Here is a 27,456-nt window from a genome sequence, read left to right on the forward strand (position 1 = left end):
GTATGTAAAAGATTGTTAGTAAAATTCCCAATCTTATTGGTATCACCAATAGCTTAAAAGAGATTGCGCCATATTTTGTTTTTTAACTGACAAAAACTGTATATAGTTATGGTGTATAAAATGACATTCTGAAATACAGCAGTCCTCTCTTATCCTTGGGGGATACATTCCAAGGCCCCCAGTGGATAACTGAAACAATGGACAGTACTGAATCCAATTGCACTCAATCAAAGCACGTTTTTGTTCACATCTCCCACCTACAAATTTAGTGTCTTTTCCATCTTCACTAGGAACTCATCGTGCATTGTGATTTTAACTTCTGCGATGTGGAGTACAACAGCAAAACTAGCACAATTTCCTTTTTTCGTCTTCACAATTTCACAGATAGAAAATTCATTCTTTCAAATACAACATGCAGGGTTCATAAAACACACAAAAAATTCATTTTTACTATAGATTTTAGCAATCTTGGAATAAGATTTTTTTTTCCTTAGTAAGTCTAGAACTTTCATCTTTTTGCTTAAAGGATGCACTTAATAGTTTCTTGGCTGGGAGTGGTGGCTCACACCTGTAATCCCAGCACTTGGGGAGGCTGAGGTGGGCGGATCACTTGAGCGGAGTTCAAGACCAGCCTGGGTAACATGGCAAAACCTCATCTCTACAAAAAATACAAAAATTAGCAAGGCATGGTGATGCACATCTGTAATCCCAGCTACTCTGGAGACTGAGGTGCGAGGATTGTTTGAGCTCAGGAGGTGGAGGTTGCAGTGAGCAATGATGGGGCCACTGAACTCCAGTCTGGGCAACAGAGCAAGAGTCTATCTCAAAAAAAAAAAAAAAAAGAATTTATCCTTGCTATATCCAAATTGCCAGCGTCACTACTCTTACACTTTGGGGCCATTATTAAGTAAAATAAGGGTTACTTGAACACGAGCACTGCAATAGCCTGAGTCAATTTGATAACCAAGTCTGCTACTAAAGGGCATGTAGCAGACTCAGTGTGGAGACACCGAGCAAAGAGATAATTCACAACATATGCAGGACGGCAAGAGAGATTTCATCACACTACTCAGAATGGCATGCTGTTTAAAACTAATTGTTTGTTGCTGGAATTTCTTTTTCATATCTTCAGACCATGGCTGATCTTGGGTAACTAAAACCACAGAAAGCAAAACTGTGGATAAGGGGGAGCGCTACTGTATGTGAAGACTGTGGAATGGCTAAATCAAACTAATTAACATATCCATTACCTAAAATAATTACGTTTCTTTGTGGTGAGAACACTTAAAATCTACTCTCAGCAATTTTCAGGTACAGAATATATTTTTACTGGCCGGGCACGGTGGCTCATGCCTGTAATCCCAGCACTTTGGGAGGCCAAGGCAGGCAGATCACCTGAGGTTGGGAGTTCGAGATCAGCCTGACTGACATGGAGAAACTCCGTCTCTACTAAAAACACAAAAAATTAGCTGGGCGTGGTGGTGCATGCCTGTAATTCCAGCTACTTGGGAGGCTGAGGCAGGAGAATCGCTTGAACCTGGGAGGTGGAGGTTGCAGTGAGCTGAGATTGTGCCATTGCACTCCAGCCTGGCCAAGAAGAGTGAAACTCTGTCTCAAAAACAACAAAAAAAAGAATGTATTTTTACTAAGGTCACTATGTTGTACAACAGATTTCTTGTGCTTATTCCTTCTAACAGAAATTTTATATCCTTTGACCAACATCTCCCCAGTCTCCACTCCCACCCAGCTCCTGGTAACACCATCTTATTCTCTGCTTCTATGAGTTTTACTTTATTATTATTATTATTATTATTTTTTGAGACAGAGTCTCCATCTGTAGCCCAGGCTGGAGTGCAGTGGCTTGATCTTGGCTCACTGCAACCTCTGCCTCCCGGGTTCACGCCATTCTCCTGCCTCAGCCTCCCGAGTAGCTGGGACTACAGGCGCCCACCACCACGCCCGACTAATTTTTTGTATTTTTAGTAGAGACGGGGTTTCACTGTGTTAGCCGGGATGGTCTCCATCTCCCGACCTCGTGATCTGCCTGCCTCGACCTCCCAAAGTGCTGGGATTACAGGCATAAGCCACTGCGCCCAGTCTATTATTATTATTTTTATTATTATTTTTTGAGACAGAGTCTCGCTCTGTTGCCCAGGCTGGAGTGCAGTGGCTCCATCTCGGCTCGCAACCTCTGCCTCCTGGGTTCAAGCAAATTCTCTTGTCTCAGCCTCCTGAACAGCTGGGATGACAGGCGCATGCCTCCACACATGGCTAATTTTTGTATTTTTAGTAGAGACAGGGTTTCACCATGTTGGTCAGGCTGGCCTTGAACTCCTGACTTCATGATCGGCCCACCTCGGCCTTCGAAAGTGCTGGCATTACAGGTATGAGCCACTGAGCCCGGCCTATTTTATTATTTTTATTTATTCATTTATTTTTTTTCTTATTGAGATGGAGTCTTGCTTTGTCACCCAGGCTGGAGTACAGTGGCACAATCTCAGCTCACTGCAACCTCCACCTCCTGGGTTCAAAAGATTCTCTCACCTCAGCCTCCCAAGTAGCTGGACTATAGGCATGTACCACCACGCCCGGATAATTTTTTTTTTTTTCGAGACGAAGTTTCACTCTTGTCGCCCAGGCTGGAGTGCAATGGCATGATCTCGGCTCACTGCAACCTCCGCCTCCCAGGTTCAAGCAATTCTCCTGCCTCAGCCTCCCGAGTAGCTGGGATTACAGGTGCCTGCCACCACGCCTGGCTAATTTTTGTATTTTTAGTAGAGATGGGGTTTCACCATGTTGACCAGGCTGGTCTGGAACTCCTGACCTCGTGATCCACCCGCCTCGGCCTCCCAAAGTGCTGGGATTACAGGCGTGAACCACCGCGCCTGTCCTATTTTATTTATTTACTGTTTTTAGACAGGGTCTCACTCTGTCGCCCAGGCTGGAATGCAGTGGCACAATCATGGCTCACTACAGCCTCAACCTCCCCGGGCTCAGGTGAGATCTTCCCACCTCAGCTTCCCAAGTAGCTGGGACTACAGGTGCACACCACCACACCCAGCTAGTTTTCGTATTTTTTGTAGAGACGGGATTTCACCACGTTACCCAGGCTGGTCTCAAACTCCTAGGCTCAAGCAATCCGCCTGCCTCCACCTAGCAAAATGCTGTGTTACAGGCTTGAACCACCTGCGCCCAGCCTGGAATTTTTTTTCTTTTTTTTGAGATGGAGTCTCTTTCTGTCACCCAGGCTGGAGTGCAGTGGCACGATCTCAGCTCACTGCAACCTCCACCTCTGGGGTTCAAGTGAGTGTCCTGCCTCAGCCTCCTGAGTATCCGGGATTACAGGCATGGGCCACCACACCCGGCTAATTTTTTTGTACTTTTAGTAGAGATAGGGTTTCACCATGTTGGCCAGGCTGGTCTCAAACTCCTGACCTCAGGTGATCCACCCGCCTCGACCTCCCAAAGTGCTGGGATTACAGGCATGAACTACCATGCCCTGCCCCAGCCTGGAATTTTTATTAGAATTATATTCTTTAATACTAAAAGCCTTGGTCTACAGTTTACCCAACAGATATTTAATGCTCCTGTTGCTAATGGTAGCCACAGCCTTGGTGGTGTTAACATAGGTATATGAGAATTTTAAGACTGAGTTTGACATTTTAGATTCCACATATAAGTAAAAGCATGCGGCCAGCCATGGTGGCACCTGCCTGTAGTCCCACCAACTCAGAAGGCTGAGGCAGGAGGATCGCTTGATACCAGGAGGGACTTCAAGGCTATAGTGTGCTATGATTGCACCTGGGAATAGCCACTGTACTCCAGCCTGGGCAACACAGCAGCGAAAAACCCTGCCTGTAACAACAAAATAAGAGCATGCAGTATTTGTCTTTCTGTGCCTGGCTGACTTCACTTAACATAATATCCTCTAAGTTCATCCATGTTGTCCCAAATGACAAGATTCCCTTCTTTTTCAAGTCTGAATAGTATTTCGTTGTGTATATATACCACATTTTCTTTATCCATTCATCTACTGATGGACACTTACACTGATTCTGTATCTTGGCTCTTGTGAATAATGCTGCAATGAACATGAGCATACAGATACCTCTTCAATACACTGGTCTCATTTCCTTTGGATATATACCCAGTAGTGGAATTGCTGAATCGTATGATAATCCTATTTTCAATTTTTTGAGGAATCTCCATACTGTTTTCCATAGAACAGCAGTGTACAGGCCAGGCGCGGTGGCTCACGCCTGTAATCCCAAAACCTGAGGGGGGGCCGAGGCAGGCGATCATGAGGTCAAGAGATCAAGACCATCTTGGCCAACACGGTGAAACCTCATCTCTACCAAAAATACAAAAATTAGCTGGGCGTGGTGACATGCGCCTGTCGTCCCAGCTACTCGGGAAGCTGAGGCAGGAGAATAGCTTGAACCCAGGAGGCGGAGGTTGCAGTGATCCGAAATTGCGCCACTGCACTCCAGCCTGGCGACAGAGCGAGACTGTGTCTCAAAAAAAAAAAAAAAAAAAAAGTAGTATACAAATTTACATTTCCACCAACAGTGCATGAGGGTTCCCTTTTCTCCACATCCTTGCCAACACTTGTTATTTTGTTTTTTTCTTTTAATTTTACATTTTTTGCTTCACCAATATGGTATCCCACAAATCTTTCATTTTTCTGATAAAAACCATTCTAACACGGTGTGAGGTAATCTCATTGTGGTTTTCATTTGCATTTTCCAGAGGATTAGTGATATTGAACATTTTTTCATATTCTTGTTGGCCATTTATAGGTCTTCTTTTGAGAAATGTCTATTCAGATCTTTTGCTCATTTTAAAATGGGACTGTTTCCTTGCTGTTGTTTGAGTTCCTTATAACTTTTCCTATTAACCTCTAATCATATGTATAGTTTACAAATATTTTCTCCCATTCTATACGTTGTCTCTTCATTCTGGTGTTTCCCTTGCTGTGCGGAAGCTTTTTAGTTTGATGTAATCCCCTTTGACTATTTTTGCTTTTGTTGCTTGTGCTTTTGGGGTCATAACCAAAAAATCATTGCCCAGACCAATGTCATGAAGCTTTCTCTTGTGTTTGCTTCTAGTAGTTTTACAGTTTCAGGTCTCACTTTTAAGTCTTTAAATCCATTTTGAATTGATTTTTTTTTTTGAGATGGAGTCTGGCTCTGTCACCCAGGCTGGAGCACAATGGCGCAATCTCAGCTCACTGCAACCTCCGCCTCCTGGGTTCAAGCGATTCTCCTATCTCAGCCTCCCAAGTAGCTGGGACTACAGGTGCACACCACCACGCCCAGCTAATTTTTGTATTTTTAGTAGAGACGGGGTTTCGCCATGTTGGCCAGGATGGTTTTGATCTCTTGACCTCGTGATCTGCCCGCCTCGGTCTCCCAAAGTGCTGGGATTACAGGCGTGAGCCACCGTGCCCAGTAAGAGTCAATTTTTTAAGATGGTGAGAGACATGGATCTAATTTCATTCTTCTGCATGTGGATATCCACTTTTCCCAACATCATTTACTGAAGACACTGATTGTCTTTTCCCCATTGTGTGTTCTTGGCATCTTTGTTGAAAATCAATTGACCATACCTATGTGGACTTACTTCTGGATTCCCTATAGTCTATTCAATTGGTCTATGTCTCTCTTTTTATGGCAGATCCAAGCTGTTTTACTTTAGTTTTGTAGTATATTTTGAAATAAGACAGTATGATGCCTCTGGCTTTATTCTTTTAGCTCAAAATTGCTTTAACTATTCAGAGCCTTTGTGTGTTCCATATGAATTTTAGGATTATGTGACATCTTTTTTTGGTGTTTTTTTTGAGACAGAGTCTCACTCTATTACCCAGGCTGCAGTACAACGGCACCATCACAGCTTACTGCATCTTCAGTCTCCTGGCTCAAGTGATCTTCCTGCCTTAGGCTCCCAAATAGCTGAGACCACAGGCCCATGTTGCCATACTTCGATAATTAAAAAAAACAAAGGCCGGGCATGGTGGCGTACACCTGTAATCCCAGCACTTTGGGAGGCCGAGGCGGGTGGATCACCTGAGGTCAGGAGCTCGAGACCAGCCTGGCCAACATGGAGAAACCCTGTCTCTACTAAAGATACAAAAATTAGCCAGGCGTGGTGGCGTGCACCTGTAATCCCAGTTACCCAGGAGGCTGAGGCAGGAGAATCGCTGGAACCTGGGAGGCAGAGGCTGCAGTGGGCCAAGATCACGCCATTGCACTCCAGCCTGGGCGACAGAACAAGACTCTATCTCAAAAAAAAGAAAAAAAAAATTGTTTTTTGTAGAGACAGTGCCTTGCTATGTTGCCCAGGCTGGTCTCGAACTCCTAGCCTCAAGCAATCCTCCAGCCTCGGCCCCCGCAAAGTGCTGGGATTACAGGTATAAGCCACCATTCCCAGCCTTTCACCCTTTAATACATACAGCAAAGGTGCACTGATATCCTGAATCATAATGCTCACCCTCAAATAAATTCAAATTTAGAGGAAGGGACAGGAGGAAAAGTTGGGTATGTGCAAGTAAAAGGAAGAAGAAAGTCCTTTTATATCCTATGATTGGTTCTATACAGTTATTCTTTGCTATCTACTGGCAGCATTTTTAACAGAGATTAATCCATGAATGAAGGGAAGAAGATGTAAGGCTATTTTTAAATATTATCTCTTGGAATCCTCCCTCTTTCTACTTGTCACTCACTGGAGGAGGGGGAAAACTGAGGGCTCTAATTTTTTTTTTTTTTTTTTTGAGACGGGGTCTCGCTCTGTTGCCAGGCTGGAGTGCAGTGGCGCGATCTCGGCTTACTGCAACCTCTGCCTCCTGGGTTCAAGTGATTCTCCTACCTCAGCCTCCCGAGTAGCTGGGACTACAGGCGCATGCCACCACGCCCAGCTAATTTTTGTATTTTTAGTAGAGACGGGGTTTCACCATGTTGACCAGGATTGTCTCGATCTCTTGACCTTGTAATCCACCTGCCTCAGCCTCCCAAAGTGCTGGGATTACAGGCGTGAGCCATCGTGCCTGGCCTGAGGGCTCTAATTTTTAAACTTGCTTAATAAACAATCAACTCACCTAAGCTTTCCCAAAGAACAACCATTTCTCTAAGAGCCCTATACTCAGGTAAACAAGAAATATACACATCATCAACACTAGTGTAAGGAAGATACTTCACTATTTTTTAAAATATCGTTGGTCCTATACAAAGTGCAGATTTTAAATATCGAATGACCTAGGTGGATACTAGTATCACAAGACTAATAAAAGCACTTCATTATTTGGTGTCTTACAAGGTTCAAAATGCCCTCACAAAACAATTGCTACTGAAAATGATTGGATACCATTATTTAAAAAAACACAAGGCTGGGCATGGTAGCTCATACCGCCACATATATATACCCAACACAGGAGCACCCAGATTCGTAAAGCAAGTTCTTAGAGACCTTCAAAGAGACTTAGATTCCTACAAAATAATAGTGAGAGTCTTTAACACCCCACTGACATTATTAGATCATCGAGACAGAAAATTAACAAAGATATTCAGGATTCAAACTTAGCACTGGGTGAAAGGGACCTGATAAGACACCTACAGAACCCTCCACCCAAAAACAACAGAATTGGTCAGGCGTGGTGGCTCATGCCTGTAATCCTAGCACTCTGGGAGGCCGAGGCAGGCAGATCACCTGAGGTCAGGAGTTCAAGACCAGCCTGGCCAACATGGTGAAACCCTGTCTCTACTAAAAGTCCAAAAATTTGCTAAGATTGGTGGCACATGCCTGTAGTCCCAGCTACTCGGGAGGCTGAGGCAGAAGAATCGTTTGAATCTGGGAGGTGGAGGTTGCAGTGAGCGGAGATCACACCACTGCACTCCAGCCTGGGTGACACACCAAGACTCTGTCTCAAACAAACAAACAAACAAACAAACAAAAAACAGAATGCACATTCTTCTCATTGCCACATGGCATATACTCTAAAACTGATTGCATAATCGGAAGTAAAACACTTCTCAGCAAATGCAAAAGAACTGAAATCATAGTAAACAATCTCTCGGACCACAGCAGAATCAAACTAGAAATTAAGACTAAGAAATTCACTTAAAAGCAGCCGGGCGTGGTGGCTTACGTCTGTAATCCCAGCACTTTGGGAGGCCAAGGCGGGCAGATCACCTGAGGTCAGGAGCTCGAGATCGGCCTGGCTAACATGGTGAAACCCCATCTCTACTAAAAATACAAAATTAGCTGGGTGTGGTGGCACACACCTGTAATCCCAGCTACTCGGGAGGCTAAGGCATGAGAATCGCTTGAACCCAGGAGCGGAGGTTGCAGTGAGTTGGAATCGCACCACTGCACTCCAGCCTGGGCGACAGAATGAGGCTCTGTCTCCAAAAAAAAAAAAAAAATTCACTTAAAACCATACAATTACATGGAAATTGAATGACCTGCTTCTGAATGACTTTTTTTTTTTTTTTTTTTTTTTTTGAGACAGAGTCTTGCTCTGTCGCCCAGGCTGGAGTGCAGTGGCACAATCTCAGCCCACTGCAACCTCTGCCTCCAGGTTCAAGCAATTCTCCTGTCTCAGCCTTTCAAGAAGCCAGGACTACAGGCATGCACCACCATGTCCGGCTAATTTTTGAATTTTTAGTAGAGATGGGGTTTCACCATGATGGCCAGGCTGGTCTCAAACTCCTGACCTCTGGTGATCCGCCTGCCTCGGCCTACCAAAGTGCTGAGATTACAGGCATAAGCCACTGTTTCTGGCCCTGAATGACTTTTGAGTAAATAATGAAATTAAGGCAGAAATCAAGAAGTTCTTTGAAACTAATGAAAACAAAGATATATCATACCAGAATCTCTGGGACACAGCTAAGACAGTGTTAAGAGGGATATTTAGAGCACTAAATACCCATATCAAAAAGTTACAAAGATCTCAATTTAACAACCTAACATCACAACTAAAAGAACTAGATATAGATAACCAAGAGCAAATCAATCCCAAAGCTAGAAAAAGAGAAGAAATAATCAGTATCAGAGCTGAACTGAAGGAGATTGAGACACTGAAAACTCATTCAGAAGATCAACAAATCCAGGAGGGATTTGGGTTTTTTGTGTTTTATTTATTTATTATTATTTTTTGAGATAGAGTCTCACTCTGTTGTCCAGGCTGGAGCACAGTGGTGCAGTCTTGGCTCACTGCAACCTCCACCTCCCAAGTTGAAGCGATTCTCATGCCTTAGGCTCCCAAGTAGCTGGGATTACAGGTGTGCACCACCATGTGTGGCTAATTATATTCTTAGTAGAGATGGGGTTTCGCCATGTTGGCCAGGCTGGTCTGAAACTCCTTGCCTCAAGTGATCCACCCACCTTGGCCTCCCAAAGTGCTGGGATTACAGGCATGAGCCCTTGCGCCTGGTGGAGTTGGGTCTTTGAAAAAAGTAATACAACAGACTGCTACTAGACTAATAAAGACGAAAAGAGAGAAGATTCAAATAATCACAATCAGAAATGACAAGGGGCTATTACCACTGACCCCGCAGAAATACAAATAACCATCCGATAATATTATGAACACCTCTATGTACATAAACTAGAAAATCTAGAAAAAATGGATAATTCCTAGACACATACACCCTCCCAAGACTGAACCAGGAAGAAATTGAATCCCTGAACAGACCAATAACGAGCTCTGAAACTGAGTCGGTAATAAATAGCCTATCAGCCAAAAAGAGCCCAGGACCGGATGGATTCACAGCTGAATTCTACCAGATGTACCAAGAAGAGCTGGTACCATTCCTGCTGAAACTATTCCAAAAGAATGAAGAGGAGGGACTCCTTCCTAACTCATTCTATGAGGCCAGCATCATCCTGATACCAAAACTTGGCAGAGACACAACAAAAAAAGAAAACTTCAGGTCAATATTCTTGATGAATATCGATGCAAAAATCCTCAACAAAATACTGGCAAATCAAATCCAGCAGCACAACAAAAAGCTTACCTACCACAATCAAGTGGGCTTTAGCCCTGGGATGAAAGGTTGGTTCAACATACGCAAATTCGTAAATATGATTCATCACATAAACAGAACTAAAGACAAAAACCACATGGTTATCTCAACAGATGGAGAAAAGGCTTTCGATAAAATTCAATACCACTGCATGTTAAAAATTCAATGAAGTAGGTATTTAAGGGCATCTAAATAGGAAGAGAGGAAGTCAAACCATCTTTGTCTATAGACAACATGATCCTATATCCAGAAAACCTCATGGTCTCAGCACAAAAGCTCCTTAAGCTGATAAACAACTTCAGCAAAATCTCAGGATACAAAATCAATGTGAAAAATCACTAACATTCCTATACGTCAACAACAGTCAAGCTGAGTGCCAAATCAGGAACACAATCTCATTCACGACTGCTACACACACACACACAAATACCCAGGAATATAGCTAACCAGGGAGGTGAAAGATCTCTACAAAGAGAACTACAAAACACTGCTCAAAGAAATCAGAGATGACACAAACAAATGGGAAAACGTCCCATGCCTATGGATAGGAAGAATCAATATTGTTAAAATGGCCATACTGCTCAAAGAAATGTACAGATTCCATGCTATTCCTATTAAAGTACTATTGACATTCTTCATAAAACTAGAAAAAATTATTTTAAAATTCATATGGAACCAAAAGAGCCAAGGAAATCCTAAGCAAAAAGAACAAAGCTGGAGGCATCATGCTATCCAACATCAAACTATACCACAGGGCTACAGTAACCAATACAGCATGGTACTGGTACAAAAAAAGACACATAGACCAATGGAACAGAAAAGAGAACTCAGAAATAAAGGCCACACACCTACAAGTATCTGATCTTTGATAAACCAGACAAAAATAGGCAATGAGGAATTCCCCATTCAATAAATGGTGCAGGAGGCCAGGCGCGGTGGCTCATGCCTGTAATCCCAACACTTTGGGAAGCCAACATGGGTGGATCGCTTGAGGTCAGGAATTCAAGACCAGCCTGACCAACATGGTGAAACCCTGTGTCTACTAAAAATACAAAAATTAGCCAGACATGGTGGCGGGGCCTGTAGTCCCAGCTACTCGGTAGGCTGAGTCAGGAGAATCACTTGAACCCAGGAGGCAGAGGTTGCAGTGAGCCAAGATCGTGCCACTGTACTCCAGCCTGGGCGACAGAATGAGACTCTGTCTAAAAATAAATAAATAAATTAATAATAATAAATAAATAAATAAACAGTGCTGGGATAACTGGCTAGCCATATGCAGAAGATTGAAAATGGATCCCTTCCTTACTCTATATACAAAAATTAACCTAAGACAGATTAAAGACTTAAATGTAAAACCCGAAACTACAAAAACCCTGGAAGATAACCTAGGCAATACCATTCTGGACATAAAAATGGGCAAAAATTTCATGACAGGCCGGGCGCGGTGGCTCACGCCTGTAGTCCCAGCACTTTGGGAGGCCGAGGCGGGCGGATCACGAAGTCAGGAGATTGAGACCATCTCGGCTAGCACGGTGAAACCTCGTCTCTACTAAAAATACAAAAAATTAGCCGGGCGTGGTGGCATGCGCCTGTAGTCCCAGCTACTCGGGAGGCTGAGGCAGGAGAATGGCGTGAACTCAGGAGGCGGAGCTTGCAGTGAGCCAAGATCATGCCACTGCACTCCAGCCTGTGCAACAGAGCGAGACTCTCTCAAAACAAAACAAAAAAATTTCATGACAGAGACACCAAAAGCAATTACTACAAAAGCAAAAATTGATAAATGGGACCTAATTAAAGAGCTCCTGCACAGAAAAGGAAACTATCAACAGGGTGAACGGACCACCTACAGAATGGGAGAAAATTTTTGCAAACTATGCATCTGACAAAGGTCTAATATCCAGCATCTATAAGGAACTTAAACAAATTTGTAAGAAGAAAACTAAACAACCCCATTAAAGAGTAGGCAAAGGGCCGGGCGCAGTGGCTCACGCCTGTAATCCCAACACTTTGGGAGGCCAAGGCAGGTGGATCACTTGAGGCCAGGAGTTCGAGACCAGCCTGGCTAACATGGTGAAAACTCATCTCTACTAAAAATACAAAAATTAGCCAGGCGTGGTGGTGCAGTTGTCCTAGCTACTTGGGAGGCTGAAGCACAAGAATCATTTGAAGCTGGGAAGCAGAGGTTTCAGCGAGCCAAGATTGTGCCACTGCACTCCAACCTAGACAACAGAGCAAGACTCTGTCTCAAAAAGAAAAAAGTGGGCAAAGGACATGAACTGACATTTTTCAAAAGAAGACATACATATAGCCAACAATCATATGAAAAAAGCTCAACATCACTGACTATTAGAGAAATGCAAATTAAAACGATAATGAGATACCATCTTATACCAGTCAGGATGACCAGTACTAAAAAGTAAAAAAATAGGCCAGGCCAGGCGCGGTGGCTAATGCCTGTAATCCCAGCACTTTGGGAGGCTGAGGCGGGTGGATCACGAGGTCAGGAGATCGAGACCATACTGGCTAAAACGGTTTAACTGCGTCTCTACTAAAACCACAAAAAATTAGCTGGGCGTGGGGGCATGCGCCTGTAGTCCCAGCTACTCGGGAGGCTGAGGCAGGAGAATCACCTGAACCCGGGAGGCGGAGGTTGCAGTGAGCTGAGATCGCGCCACTGCACTCCAGCCTGGGCGACAGAGCCAGACTCCGTCTCAAAAAAAAAAAAGCCAGGCACAGTGGCTCACGGCTGTAATCTCAGCACTTTGGGAGGCCGAGGCGGGCAGATCACGAGGTCAGGATTTCAAGACCAGACTGCCAACATGGTGAAACCCTGTCTCTACAAAAACACAAAAATTAGCCAGGTGTGGTGGTGTGGGCCTGTAATCCCAGATACTGGAAAGGCTGAGAGGAGAACTGCTTGACCCTGGGAGGCGGAGGCTGCAGTGAGCCGAGATCACTCCACTGCACTCCAGCCTGGGTGACAGAGCAAGACTCTGTCTCGGAAAAAAAAAAAAAGTCAAAAAATAATAGCTGCTGGTGAGGTTGTGGAGAAAAAGAAATGCTTATACATTGTCAGTGGGAGTATAAATTAGTTTGACTATTGTGGAAGACAGTGTGGCAATTCCTCAAAGACTTAGAAATACCATTCAATCCAGAAATCCCATTACTGGTTATAGACCCAAAGGAATATAAATCATTCTATTATAAAGACATATGCACACATATGTTCACTGCAGCACTATTCACAACAGCAAAGACACAGAATCAACCTAAATGTCCGTCAAAAGTAGACTAGATAAAGAAAAGGTGGTACATATACACCATGCAATACTATGCCACCATAAAAAACAAGATCATGTCCTTTGCAGGAACATGGGTGGAGCTGGAGGCCATTATCTTTAGCAAACTAATGCAGAAAGAGAAAAACAAATATCACATGTTCCAAATATCACATGATGAGAACACATGGACACAGAGGGGAACAACACTCACTGGTGCCTATTAGAGAGTGGAGGATGGGAGCAGGGAAATGATCTGGAAAAATAACTAATGGGCACTAGGCTTAATACCTGGGTGACAAAATAATCTGCACAACAAACCTCCATGATACAAGTTTACCTATATACCAAACCTTGCACATATATCTCTGAACATAAAAGTTAAATTTAAAAAAACACAGAATAACATTTTTATCCCACACATCTAAATTAGTTTGTCCAAAAGTTAAAAAAAAAGTTGATAATAGAAACACAAGTTGAGAATATAATATTTACTCCACTTATGGACAAATAATTTTACAATTACGGAATATAAAAAATTACAGGCTAGGCGCGATGGCTCACGCCTGTAATCCCAGCACTTTGGGAGGCCGAGGCGGGCGGATCACGAGGTCAGGAGATTGAGATCATCCTGGCTAACACGGTGAAACCCCGTCTCTACTAAAAATACAAAAATTAGTCAGGCGTGGTGGCGGGCACCTGTAGTCCCAGCTACTTGGGAGGCTGAGGCAGGAGAATGGCGTGAACCCGGGAGGCAGAGCTGGCACTGAGCCGAGATTGCGCCACTGCACTCCAGCCTGGGCGACAGAGCGAGACCCCGTCTCAGGAAAAAAAAAAAAAAAAGAAAGAAATTATAGGCCAGGGCCAGCCACAGGGGCTCACACCTGTAATCCTAGCACTCTGGCAGGCCAAGGTGGATGGATCACTTGAGACCAGGAGTTCAAGACCAGCCTAGGCAACATGGCGAAATCCCATCTCTACAAAAATTTTTAAAAATTAGCCTGGTGTGGTGGCCCGCACCTATAGTCCCAGCTACCCGGGAGGCTGAGGTGGAAGGATCACCTACCTGAGCCTGGGGAGGTAGAGGCTGCAGTGAGCTGTGGTCGCACCACTGCACTCCAGCCTGGGTGACAGACTGAGACTCCGTTTCAAAAAAAAAAAAAAAAAAAAGAAAGAAAGAAATTATAGGCTGGCCATGGTGGCTCATTCGTGGAATTCAAGCACTTTGGGAGGCCCAGGCAGGAAGATCGCTTAAGCCTAGGAGTTCAAGACCAGCCTAGGCAATGTGGTGAAATCCCGTCTCTACAAAAAACACAAAAATTAGCCAGGCGTGGTGGTATGCCTGTAGTCCCAGCTACTCAGCAGGCTCAGAAGGGAAGATTGCTTGAACCCGGGGGGGGTTGAGGCTGCAGTGAGCCATGACTGTGCCACTGTACTCCAGCTTGGGCACCAGAGCAAGACTCTGTCTTAAAAAAATAAATACATACATAAATAAAAATAAAAATAAATAAACCTACATCAGTGCCTGGGTAATACAGTAATCAACTGGTAACAACTACTCTTATTTCACCTTCCATGTCCACCACTTCCAAATATATCTTCTCTCACCCTTCATTTCTTCATGTTCCTCTTCAAAGTTTACTGTTTCATGAGCTTTTCATTCTATTTCCTCCTAAGGCTTCTTCATTATCTACATTTTCTCTGTGCAGATCTCCAATATCTGCCTCTCTGCTGGCTGCTTTCCCTTTCCCTTCAAACATGTCAAACCTCTCCCATCCTTAAAATCAAAACAAAACAAAACATTCTAAATACTTCCTCTATTTTTTCCCCTTGTACCCTTGGGTTTTTTAAAAAAAAGGGGGGGGCTGGGGGGAGAAAGAAAGAAAGAAAAACAAAAAAATGGTAAAAGGGGGGCTGGGGGGAGAAAGAAAGAAAGAAAAACAAAAAAAAGTAAAAAAAAAAAAAAAATTTTTTTTTTTTTTTTTTTGAGATGAAGTCTCACTCTGTCACCCAGGCTGGAGTGCAATTGCGTGATCTTGGCTCACTGCAACCTCCACCTCCCTGGTTCAGGGATTCTCCTGCCTCAGCCTCCTGAGTAGCTGGGATTACAGGCACTTGCCACCACACGCAGCTAATTTTTTTTTTTTTTTAGTAGAGACGGGGTTTCACCATATTAGCCAGGCTGGTCTCAAACTCCTGACCTCAGGTGATCCACCTGCCTCAGCATCCCAAAGTGCTGGGAATACAGGTGTGAGCCACTCCGCCTGGCGAATTTTTTTTTTTTTTTTTTTTTTTTTTGGGATGGAGTCTTTGCTCTGTTGCCCAGGCTGGAGTGCAGTGGTGCGATCTCAGCTTACTGCAAGCTCCGCCTCCCGGGTTCATGCTATTCTCCTGCCTCAGCTTCCCGACTAGCTGGGACTACAGGCACCCACCACCACGCCCAGCTAATTTTATATATATATATATTTTCTTTTTTTTTTTTTTTTTTTGAGACGGAGTCTTGCTCTGTCACCCAGGCTGGAGGGCAGTGACACAATCTCGGCTCACTGCAAGCTGCGCCTCCCAGGTTCACGCCATTCTCCTGCCTCAGCCTCCCGAGTAGCTGGGACTACAGGGGCCCACCACCACACCCGGATAATTTTTTGTACTTTTAGTAGAGACGGGGTTTCACTGTGTTAGCCAGGATGGTCTCGATCTCCTGACCTCGTGATCCGCCCGCCTTGGCCTCCCAAAGTGCTGGGATTACAGGCGTGAGCCACCGCGTCTGGCCAAAATTTTTTAACAAGTACATAAATACCTTCTCTAAACCCTCTCAGCTACCATCAAGATAGTAAGCAATTTTTTTTTTTTTTTTTTGAGATGGTCTTTCACCCTGTCTACCTGGGCTGGAGTGCAGTGGCGCAATTATGGCTCACTGCAGCCTCAACCTTCCAGGCTCAGGCAATCCTCCCACCTCAGCCTCCAGAGTAGCTGGGACTATAGAAGTGTGCCACATGCTGAGCTAACTTTTTTGTATGTTTTGTAGAGACAGGGTTCTGCCATGTTGGCCAGGCTAGTCTTGAACTCCACCTTGTGGCCTCATGATCCTAGGATTACAGGCCGCAGCCACCACGCCTGGCCTACAGATCATTTTAAAAAGCTTTGATTGGCTGGGTGTGGTGGCTCATGCCTGTGATCCTCGCACTTTGGGAGGCTGAGGCGGGCGGATCACTTGAGGTCAGGAGTTCAAAACCAGCCTGGCCAACATGGTGAAACCCCATCTCTACTAAAAATACAAAAAATTAGCAGGGCATAGTGGTGCACGCCTGTAACCCCAACTACTCAGGAGGCTGAGGCACGAGAATCACTTGAACCCAGGAGGTGGAGGTTGCAGTGTGCTGAGATCACACCACTGCACTCTAGCCTGGGCGACAGAGCAGGACTCCCGTCTACAAAAAAAAAAAAAAGGCTGGGTGCGGAGGCTCACGCCTGTAATCCTACCACTTTGGGAGGCCAAGGTGGGTGGATCACCTGAGGTCAGGAGTTCGGGACCTCAGGACCAGCCTGGCCAACATGGCAAAACCCTGTCTCTACTAAAAATACAAAATTTAGCTGGGCGTGGTGGTGAGCGCCTGTAATCCCAGCTACTTGGGAGGCTGAGGCTGGAGAATCGCTTGAACCCGGGAGGCGGAGGTTGCAGTAAGCTGAGATCAGACTGTCACTCCAGCCTAAGTGACAAGAGCGAAACTCCATTTCAAAAAAAAATTAAGGCTGGGCGCGGTGGCTCATGCCTGTAATCCCAGCACTTTGGGAGGCCGAGGCGGGCGGATCACGAGGTCAGGAGATCGAGACCATCCTGGCTAACACGGTGAAACCCCGTCTCTACTAAAAATACAAAAAAATTATCCGGGTGTGGTGGTGGGCGCCTGTAGTCCCAGCTACTCAGGAGGCTGAGGCAGGAGAATGGCGTGAATCCGGGAGGTGGAGCTTGCAATGAGCCAAGATTGGGCCACTGCACTCCAGCCTGGGCGACAGAGCGAGACTCCGTCTCAAAAAAAAATTAAAAGGTCTACATAGGCCCAGCACAGTGGCTCACGCCTGTAATCCCAGCACTTGGGAGGCCAAGGTGGGTGGATCGCTTCAGCTCAGGAGTTCAAGACTGGTCTGGGCAACATAATGAGACCTTGTCTCTACTAAAAGAAAAAAGAAAAAAGAAAAAATTAGCCAGGCATGGTGGTGCACGCCTGTAGTCCCAGCTACTCAGGGGGCTGAGGTGGGAGGAGTGCTTAAGCCTGGAAGAGGTCAAGGCTGATCATGCCACTGGACTCCAGCCTGGGTGACAGAGTGAGACTCTGTCTCCATTTTTTTTTTTTTTTTGAGACAAGGTCTCACTCTGTCACCCAGGCTGGAGTCCAGTGGCACAATCTTGGCTCATTGCAACCTCCACCTCCTAGGTTCAAGTGATTCTTGTGCCTCAGCCTCCCGAGTAGCTGGGACCACAGTGGTGGAAAAAAAAGAAAAAGAAAGAAGAGAAAAGAAAAAGGTCTACATAATTTGGTTATGGTAGCCCCTGTGAAGACATGACTGTGAAAGTTTTTTTGTTTGTTTGTTTGTTTTTTTGAGACGGAGTTTCGCTCTTGTTGCCCAGGCTGGAGTGCAATGGCGTGATCTCAGCTCACAGCAACCTCCGCCTCCCGAGTTTAAGCCATTCTCCTGCCTCAGCCTCCCAAGTAGCTGGGATTACAGGCGTGTACCACCATGCCTGGCTAATTTTGTATTTTTAGTAGAGATGGGGTTTCTCCATGTTGGTCAGGCTGGTCTCCAACTCCGGACCTCAGGTGATCCACCTGCCTCGGCCTCCCACAGTCCTGGGATTAGAGGTGTGAGCCACCGCGCCCGGCCGACTGTGAAAGTTTTACAATAGGACTTTAGAGCTCCCTCAGAATAAAGAATCCATCCATTCCCTTCTCTCTTTCCTATTTTACTTTATTTACTTATTTTTTGAAACAGGGTCTCCAGCTCTGTCACCCAGGCTGTAGTGTGGTGGCACAATCATAGCTCACTGCGCCTCAAACCGTGGGGCTCAAGTGATCCTCCTATCTCAGCCTCCTGAGTAACTGGGACTACAGATGTCCACTACCAAGCCTAGCTGATTTTTAGTTTTTTTTTTGTAGAGACAAAGTCTTGCTATGTTGCCAGGCTGGTCTCAAACTCCTGGGATAAACATAAAACGATCCTCCTGCCTTAGCCTCCCGAAGCACTGGGATTACAGGCATGAGCCACCGGGCCCAGCCTCTCTCTTTCTTTATAAATAATCTTCTTCCAATGCTCCTTGTTTTCTTTTGTTTTTTTTTTGGGGGGGTGGGGGCAGGCAGGGGTGGTGGGAGGATGGAACCTTGCTCTGTCACTCAGGCTGAAGTGCAATGGCACAATCTCTGGTCACTGCAACCTCTGCCTCCTGGGATCAAGCAAGTCTCATGCCTCAGCCTCCCAAGTAACTGAGACTACAGGCATGGGCCACCACCCCCAGCTAATTGTTTTATTTTTAGTAGAGATGGGGTTTCGCCATGTTGGCCAGGCTCGTCTCGAACTCCTGGCCTCAAGTGATCTGCTTGCCTTGGCCTCCCAGAGTGCTGGGATTACAGACGTGAGCCACCGTGCTGGGCCTCTTCTTCTAATAGTAGTAAAAATAACTTGCTACAGGAATTTGAAGCAAATAATGTATCCAAATACTTATTCCACTCCCTCTTAGACATAATCCACAGGATAGGAAGAGCAGGAATCAATTACATCCATGTTAAAGACGAGAAAACTAAAACTCAAAGAGGTTGAGTTGCTCAAGGTTGCAGTTATATGAGGGAATTTTATTTATTTAGTGCTTATTTACTGTCAGACTCCTTCCTCTTCCCAGCCAACCCTAATCAGTAGGTAAACCCCAAGAGGGAAAATACTTGTTTTCACTGTTTTGTCCTCAATGTCTACAACAGTGCTTAGAATATAACAGACTTTCCGTATTTGTTGACTGAATGAACAGATGGTTTTGGAAATGAAGTAAACCAACAGCAAGAGCACAAGGAAAAATGTTCTTTCCCATTATAATGCAATAATAAAAGATTTCAAACAGGCTACTACCAGTTAGAAAGGCTAGACTACATAATTGTATTGACTCAATTCCATTGGCATGTTATGCATTTTACCTAATAAGTAAGGGAGGTGAAATAGGTTTCTGTTTCTGATGTCACATTCATGGCATGTACTAACATAAATCCAAGACTTAACTGCAGGTTTGAAACTGATTAAAAGTTTTTACTAAAACCAGAAACTAGAGAAAGCATTCTCTTGAGTCCCGATGGTCTGACTAAAAAAATACAGTATCTTAATTTCAGTTCTGTCTTCAATGTTCGTTTCAGCAGCCAAAGCTATTGTATTTATGTTCTCCAACATATTTAATAAACCTTATAGCAAAGATTAGGGGAAACCAAAACTGAGTAACTCACCACTTTTTGAGCGTTGCATAAAACTGCCATTCTGCCTAGGCACAAGGTAATCACAGCTTATCAGAAGACAAAGTAATGGGACCAATGTTCAATATAATTTAAGAAAAAGACTCATTGTTTATGGTTCCAGAAATTCCAGTTCCTTGTAAATCAATTTGCCTTAATTGGAAAATATTTTCCATTTTCTCCAATATTTAGATTTTAGCAAATTAAAGCTGTTGGTGCTGGTAAGATTAGTAGCTGTAATAAGTGTGAGGTAACTGAAAGAGGACTAGACTTGAAGTATGGTTTACTCTGATATTTCCTACCTGGGTTAACTATAACCTTGGGCAAGTCACTTCAACATTTTAGAGGCTAGGCTTTAACAGCTGTAAAATGAGAGTAACAACCATCTCACAGAACTGTAGTGATGATTAAATGACACAATGTGTATTAATTTGTTTAAAAAATGGTACTGGGAGGCCGGGCATGGTGACTCATGCCTGTAATCCCAGTACTTTGGGAGGCTGAGGTGAGAGGATCGCCTGAGCCAAGGAATTTGAGACCAGGCTGGGCAACATGGCGAGACCTGTCTCTATAAAAATTACAAAATAAAATTATGGGCCAGGCGCGATGGCTGACGCCTGTAATCCCAGAACTTTGGGAGGCTGAGGTGGGCGGATCATCTGAGGTCAGGAGTTCAAGACCAGCTTGGCCAACATGGTGAATCTCTGTCTCTACTAAAAATACAAAATTAGCCAGGCGTGTTGGCACGTGCCTGTAATCCCAGCTACTCAGGAGGCTGAGGCAGAAGAATCACTTAAACCCAGGAGGCGGAGGTTGCAGTGAGCCAAGACCGTGCCATTGCACTTCAGTCTGGGCAAAAAGAGTGAAACTCCGTCTCAAAAAAAGAAAAAAATTATGTTTAAAACAAACAAAATAAATGAATAAATATAGAGCCAGACACAGTGGCTCACGCCTATAATCCCAGCACTCTCGGAGGCTAAGGTAGGAGGACTGCTTGAGTCCAGGAGTTCAAGAGCATCCTGGGCAACACAGGGAGACCTCGTGTCCACAAAAAAATTAAAAAATTAGCCAAGTGTGGTAGTGTGCACCTGTAGTCCCAGCTACTCAGAAGGCTGAAGTGGGAGGATCACTTGAGCCCGGGAGGTTGAGGCTACAGTGGGCCATGATCACAGCATTGTACTCCAGCCTGGGGGACAGAACAAGACCTTGCCTCAAAAAAAAAATCATAATCATAATCATAAAAATAAATTAATATTGAGAAAATTGTCATGTTTGTACAATTAAGCAACAGTCAATAACAACTGCTGTTTCTTAGTTTATTATTTCTTTTTTTTTTTTTTTTTGAGACTGAGTCTCACTCTGTCGCCCAGGCTGGAATGCAGTGGCACGATCTCAGCTCACTGCAACCTCCGCCTCCCAGGTTCAAGTGATTCTCCTGTCTCAGCCTCCCAAGTAGCTGGGATTACAGATGCCCACCACCACATCTGGCTAATTTTTATATTTTTAGTAGAGACGGGGTTTTACCATGTTGGCCAGGCTGATCTCGAACTCCTGACCTCACGTGATCCGCCCACCTCAGTTTCCCAAAGTGCTGGGTTTACAGGTGTGAGCCACCGCGCCCAGCCAGTTTATTATTAAAACTAGAGCAATTCTGTGGTTGCTTCTTCAAACCATAGCCAGGAAAACACAAAAGACCCTCACTCACTGCCGGATTAAAAATTGAAGAACTGCATTAAGCATCTACCATCCCTATACAGTATTACTAATACAATCTAGAATTCTCAAGAGTAAGTCATTTCCATTATGAGATATCAAACAAAGTAATACAGCATGAAGGGCTTTATTTTGCCTACTCGGCTAGGGCAGGAATTAACTTATCTAACTTCAATAACCTTCCCTGATTCATGTAAAGGGATCCTCCTGGCTATCCTCATCCCAGAGACTTGAAACACGAATTAATCTATTTTTCAAAAGGATTATTTGCAATGACCTTCTTTAGAATTTTTTATTGGCTGGGCACGGTGGCTCACACCTGTAATCCCAGCACTTTGGGAGGCGGAGGCAGGTAAATCACTTGAGGTCAGGAGTTCCAGACCAGCCTGGCCAACACGGTGAAACACCATCTCTACTAAAAAAAAAAAAAAAAAAAAAATTAGCCAGACGTGGTGGCACATGCCTGTAATCCCAGCTACTTGGGAGGCTGAGGCAAGAGAATCACTTGAAACCAGGAGGAAGAGGTTGCAGTGAGCCAAGATCACATCACTGCACAGCCTGAGCAACAGAGCAAGACCCCATCTCAAAAAACAAAAATAGAATTCTTTATCTTAAGGTTTAATACCAGCACTTTGGGAGGGAGGATCACTTGAACCCAGGAGTCCAAGACCAGCCTGGGCAACAGAGTGGGACCCCAATCACTACAAAATTTTTTTTTAAATTTTTTTAATTAGCTGGGCTGGTGGCCTGTGTCTGTTGTCCCAGCTACTCTGGAGGCTGAGGCTTGAGCCCAGGAGGAGGTCCAGGCTGCAGTGAGCAGTGCTCAACTCACTGCACTCCAGAGTCCAGAGACCCTATTTCAAAAAATAAATACATAAAAATTGGCCAGGCACGGTGGCTCACGCTTGTAATCCCAGCACTTTGGGAGACTGAGGCGGGTGGATCATCTGAGGTTAGGAGTTCAAGGCCAGCCTGGCCAACATGGTGAAACCTTGTCTCTACCAAAAATACAAAAACTAGCTGGGCATGGTGGCACACACCTGTAATCCCAGCTACTCAGGAGGCTGAGGCAGGAGAATCGCTTCAACCTGGGAAGTGGAGGTTGCAGTGAGCCAAGATCGTGCCATTGCATTCCAGCCTGGGTAACAGAGTGAGACTCTGTCTCAAAATAAATAAATAAATATAAATTAATTAAATTAAATAGTCAGGCACAGTGGCTCATGCCTCTAGTCCCAGGCATCTGGGAGCCTCCAGTGGGAGGATGGCTTAAGCCAAGAAGTTCGACGCTGCAGTGAACTAGGAGCTCTCCACTGTACTCAAGCTTCAGCAACCAAGCAAGACTCTTGTCTCTTAAATGAAACAAACAAATTTTACCTTAAGCTGATTCTAGCAATGCAGTCTTCCAACAGGACATACACAGTTACCATTATCTAGCCAAATTTGATCAAATCCACAATCCACGCCAATTCTGCGGTTTCCGCTAAGAATCTACCACACCTCATCCCCTAAACTGGCTTCATTTCTAAACTGGCTTCATTCCTTTTTTGTTTTTTTTTTTTTTAGATGGGGTCTTGCTGTGTTGCCCAGGCTGGTCGCGAACTTCTGGCCTCAAGCGGTTCTCCTGCCTCAGCCTCCAGAATAGCTGGCATTACAGGCGCGCGCCACCAGCTCGAAATTCATTTCTTTAATTTAGCGAAAAGTGACTTCTAGAAGCCACTGGGTTTCTGGTTCCTCTATAAAGCAAATTCTTCCGCTGAAGGACTTTTTCCTTCCACTGTTTGTTTTAAAAAGAAAAAGAAAAGGAAGAGGTTGGAGGGAGCGAGGAGCTGAATGTCCGCATGAAGTATTGGAGGTTTTTTCTTTTTTTTTTTTTTGCAAGCAATCAGTGATGCCCTGTAAGTCACTCTCCTCCGAGATTTGGGAGGTGCGTGAACTGCCGTTCTACCATTCACCACTGGTTCTTTGGTCCACCGATCACAGATGTGAGCTGCACAGACATCGGAGCAAATTCGATGCCTTCCCGGTTTCCCGGAGCCGGGGTGTAGAGGGTGGGAGAGAGGGGGTCGCTTCTTTTCCTTAAACTCATCTCTCCAAGAAAAACGTCTGGAGTTTCGTGCCCTGAAGCCGCCCAGGCTGATGTTTAAAAGTTAAATAATAACCTCCAGGTTTTTACAGAAACTCCGCCTGGCTCCGAAGCCCCCGTTCTGCCCAGCCGGGGTGCAGAGGTCTGAGGCAGGACGGTTTTGAAAAATGTACTTTGACCGGATCCGGTTACTGTAACCGGATCCCCAGGGAGCAGCCCCCGTTGGGGACCGGCGGAACAGGCTCCCCCGTGGCGGAGACTCCATGCACGGACACAAAGGGGGAGCAACGCAGCCCAGACAAAAGGGCCCAGCCAAGTCTCGGGGGGCGGAGAGCGCGAGCCTACGCGGGCCCTGCCTCAGGCGGAGAAGCCCGGGTTGGACCGTTGTGGGAGGGCCGAGGAGGGAGGCGGCGGCCCCGCCCCGCCCTGGCCCGAAGCGACGGCGACCCGGGCCGTTACCTTCTGCCCGGACCGGGACCCTCTCGCAGAGCCAAGAACGGGGCCGCAGCCTGAGAGGAGCCCGCAGCCTGATCCTGAGCGCGTCCTGCTCACTTTCCCTTGCTCGCTGAACTCACCCAGGTCTCCGCCGCCGCCTCCTCAGCCTCCACAGCAGCCTCTCCCGGAAATCCTACCTGGTCCGTTGGCCGCCAGGCAGCAGCCGGAGCCCTCGGCCCCCGGGGAGGGGGAAAAAGGGAGCGGGCTGGACAGTGTTGGGTAGGACGTGCTGCCGCGGAGGCTCACGGGACTTGTAGTCCCCAGCAGGGGCCGGTTGCGCGGCGAGCTCAACAAAATGGCGGGAAGCGTGCGTCTTTCTCTCCGGGCGGTCGTCCTCCTTACGGCCTCTCTGGGCATGCGCTAGCCGCCGCGCGCACCTTGTGTGTAAAAGAACTTGGGCACCTTTCCTGGTACTATGGGAGGCAAAGGTCTTTGGGCTTGGGAGGACAGAGTTCAATACTGGGCTCCAGGCAGTACCCAAAAAGGGAACTGATACAAGAGTGTTGTTTGAGAAAACTGTATCCCCGACTGGCCAAATTTCAATCATAACCTCCCCAAAGGAAAAACTATTTAGAGGACCAATTTGAAGTGCAACAAACGTACAAGCATGTTATCTACCCTCAGTGTTGTCCCTCAAGCCATTAAGTCCAGTCATTCTACATCCCCAGTATTTTGATTCATTTCGATATCCCTCACTACCATCACCTAGTGAAAGCCACCATCACTTCTCTCCAAGTCTCAGTAGTTTCAGGCCGCTAGGCTATCACCCTCCGAAAACCTTCCTTGCTGCTGCCAGAGGACCCTTCTAAATGCAAACCCATTGTATCACACAACCTAAATTAGACCTACATGTAAAACTTGAAGCTACGGCACATTCCAGGAGAAAAATCGATGTGACTTTTCAAATACACAATCCATAAAATTAAAAAAATTGGCCAGGCGTGGTGGCGCATGCCTGTAATCCCAGCTACTCAGGAGGCTGAGCCAGGAGAATCGCTTGAACCCAGGAGCCGGAGGTTGCAGTGAGCCGAGATCTTGCCATTGCAGTCCAGCCTGGGCGACAGAGCAAGATTCTGTCGCAAAACAAACAAACAAACAAATTATCCGGGGCCTAGTGGCAAGCTCCTGTAGTCCCAGCTACGTGGGAGGCTGAGGTGAGATGATCACTTGAGCCTGGGAGGTCGAGATCGCACCAGTGCACTCCATCCTGTGCAACAGAGCAAGACCCTGTCTCAATAGAAAAAGAAAAAAGAAGAAAAAAAAGTTGGCCGAGTGCAGTGGCTCACACCTCTCATCCCAGCACTTTGGGAGGCCAAGGCGGGAGGATCCCTTGAGCCCTGGAGTTTGAGACCAGCCTGCCAGCCTGGGCAACAGAGTGAGACCCCATCTCTACAAAAATGATTTTAAAAATTAGCTGGGCATGATGGAACGTGCCTGTAGTCCCAGGTACTCAGGAGGCTGAAATAGGAGGATTGTTTGAGCTGGGGAGGTCCAGACTGCAATGAGCTGTGATGGTGCCGCTACACTCCAGCCTGGACGACAGAGGGAGACCTTGTCTCAAAAAAATTTTTTTAATATATTTATTGGCCTGGCGCGGTGGCTCACGCCTGTAATCCCAGCACTTTGGGAGGTTGAAGCTAGTAGATCACCTGAGGTCAGGAGTTCGAGACCAGCCTCTCCAACATGGTGAAACCACATCTCTACTAAAAATACAAAAATTGGCCGGGCGCGGTGGCTCACGCCTGTAATCCCAGCACTTTGGGAGGCTGAGGCAGGTGGATCACGAGGTCAGGAGATCGAGACCATCCTGGCTAACACGGTGAAACCCCATCTCTACTAAAACCACAAAAAATTAGCCGGGCAAGGGGGCATGCGCCTGTAGTCCCAGCTACTTGGGAGGCTGAGGCAGGAGAATGGCGTGAACCCGGGAGGCGGAGGTTGCAGTGAGCCAAGATCGCGCCACTGCATTCCAGCCTGGGCGACAGAGTGAGACTCCATCGCAAAAAAAAAAAAAAGAAAAAAAGAAAAAGAAAAAGAAAGAAAGAAAGAAAAGACAACAAAAAAATTGAATAAATTGTATGTCATCAAAATTTCAAACTTTACTCAAGACTGTTATGAAAATAAAGATAAAGCTGGGCGCGGTGGCTCATGCCTGTAATCCAGCACTTTGGGAGTCCGAGGTGGGCAGATCACGAAGTCAGGAGATAGAGACCATTCTGGCTAACACAGTGAAACCCCATCTCTACTAAAAATACAAAAAATTAGCCAGGCGTGGTGGTGGGCGCCTGTGGTCCCAGCTACTCGGGAGGCTGAGGCAGGAGGATGGTGTGAACCTGGGAGGCGGAACTTGCAGTGAGCCGAGACCATGCCACTGCACTCCAGCCTGGGCAACAAAGCGAGACTCCGTCTCAAAAAAAAAAAGAAAAAAGAAAATAAAGATAAGCTGGCCAGGCACAGTGACTCACCCATGTAATCCCCACACTTTCAGAGGCCGAGGCAAGTGGATCACCTGAGGTCAAGAGTTCAAGACCAGCCTGGCCAACATGGTGAAACCCCGTCTCTACTAAAAATACAAAAAAATTAGCCGGGTGTGGTGGTGCATGCCTGTAATCCCAGCTACTTGGGGGGCTGAGGCAGGAGAATTGTTTGAACCCAGGAGGCGGAGGTTGCAGTGAGCAGAGATTGTGCCATTGCACTCCAGCCTGGGCAATGAGCCAAACTCCGTCGGGGCGGAAAAAAAATGAAGAAAAGAAAGAAAGAAAGAAAAAGAAAGAAAGAAAGAAAGAAAGAGAAAATGAAGACAAGCCACAGATCAGAGTAAAATTGCTGCAAAACATATAACCATTACCTGGAAATATACAGAGTTATTTCAACTCAACAAGAAGACCAACAACCCAATTTAAAAAACGATTAGCACAGACAATTTACCAAAGAAGAGAAACTAAATGGATGGCAAATAACATGAAAGACGTTAGGGGGAAAAAAGGAAACACAATGAGATTACACTATACACCCACCAGAATGGCTAAAAGGACTGGCAATACCAAGTATTAGCATGAATGTAGAGCAACAAAAATTCTCATACACTGATGGTACAATTTTAAGGTGATAAAACCGCTTTGGAAACTGGTTTGGCAGGTTTTTTTTTAATATCCTGATTGTGGTTATGGTTTCAAGGGTGTATAAATATATCAAAACTCATCAAGGCTGGGTGCAGTGGCTCATGCCTGTAATCCCAGCACTTTGGGAGGTTAAGGCAGGCAGATCGCTTGAGCTCACTAGTTTGAGACCAACCTGGACGACATGGTGAAACCCTGTCTCTACAAAAAAAATACAAAAATTAGGCCGGGCGTGGTGGCTCATGCCTGTAATCCCAGCACTTTGGG

At 45.6% G+C, this 27,456-nt stretch overlaps 1 protein-coding gene across 6 annotated transcripts in view; it reads right to left on the reverse strand.

Moving 5' to 3' along the window:
* The window catches only part of PHACTR4 (phosphatase and actin regulator 4), a 144,231-nt gene extending 119,816 nt beyond the window's left edge, over positions 1 to 24,415 (reverse strand). The window contains exon 1 of one of the 6 annotated variants that reach the window (XM_063667116.1): positions 24,208 to 24,415. The gene's annotated coding sequence lies outside the window, so the exon portion shown is untranslated. Of the gene's footprint in view, positions 1 to 24,150 lie in introns of all 6 variants that reach the window. The other 5 variants (XM_063667112.1, XM_063667122.1, XM_054498110.2 and 2 more) reach the window with 5 other exon arrangements.
* Positions 24,416 to 27,456: the final 3,041 nt, after the last annotated feature.

Source organism: Pongo pygmaeus, chromosome 1, assembly GCF_028885625.2.
Source record: "Pongo pygmaeus isolate AG05252 chromosome 1, NHGRI_mPonPyg2-v2.0_pri, whole genome shotgun sequence".
NCBI lineage: Eukaryota > Metazoa > Chordata > Mammalia > Primates > Hominidae > Pongo > Pongo pygmaeus.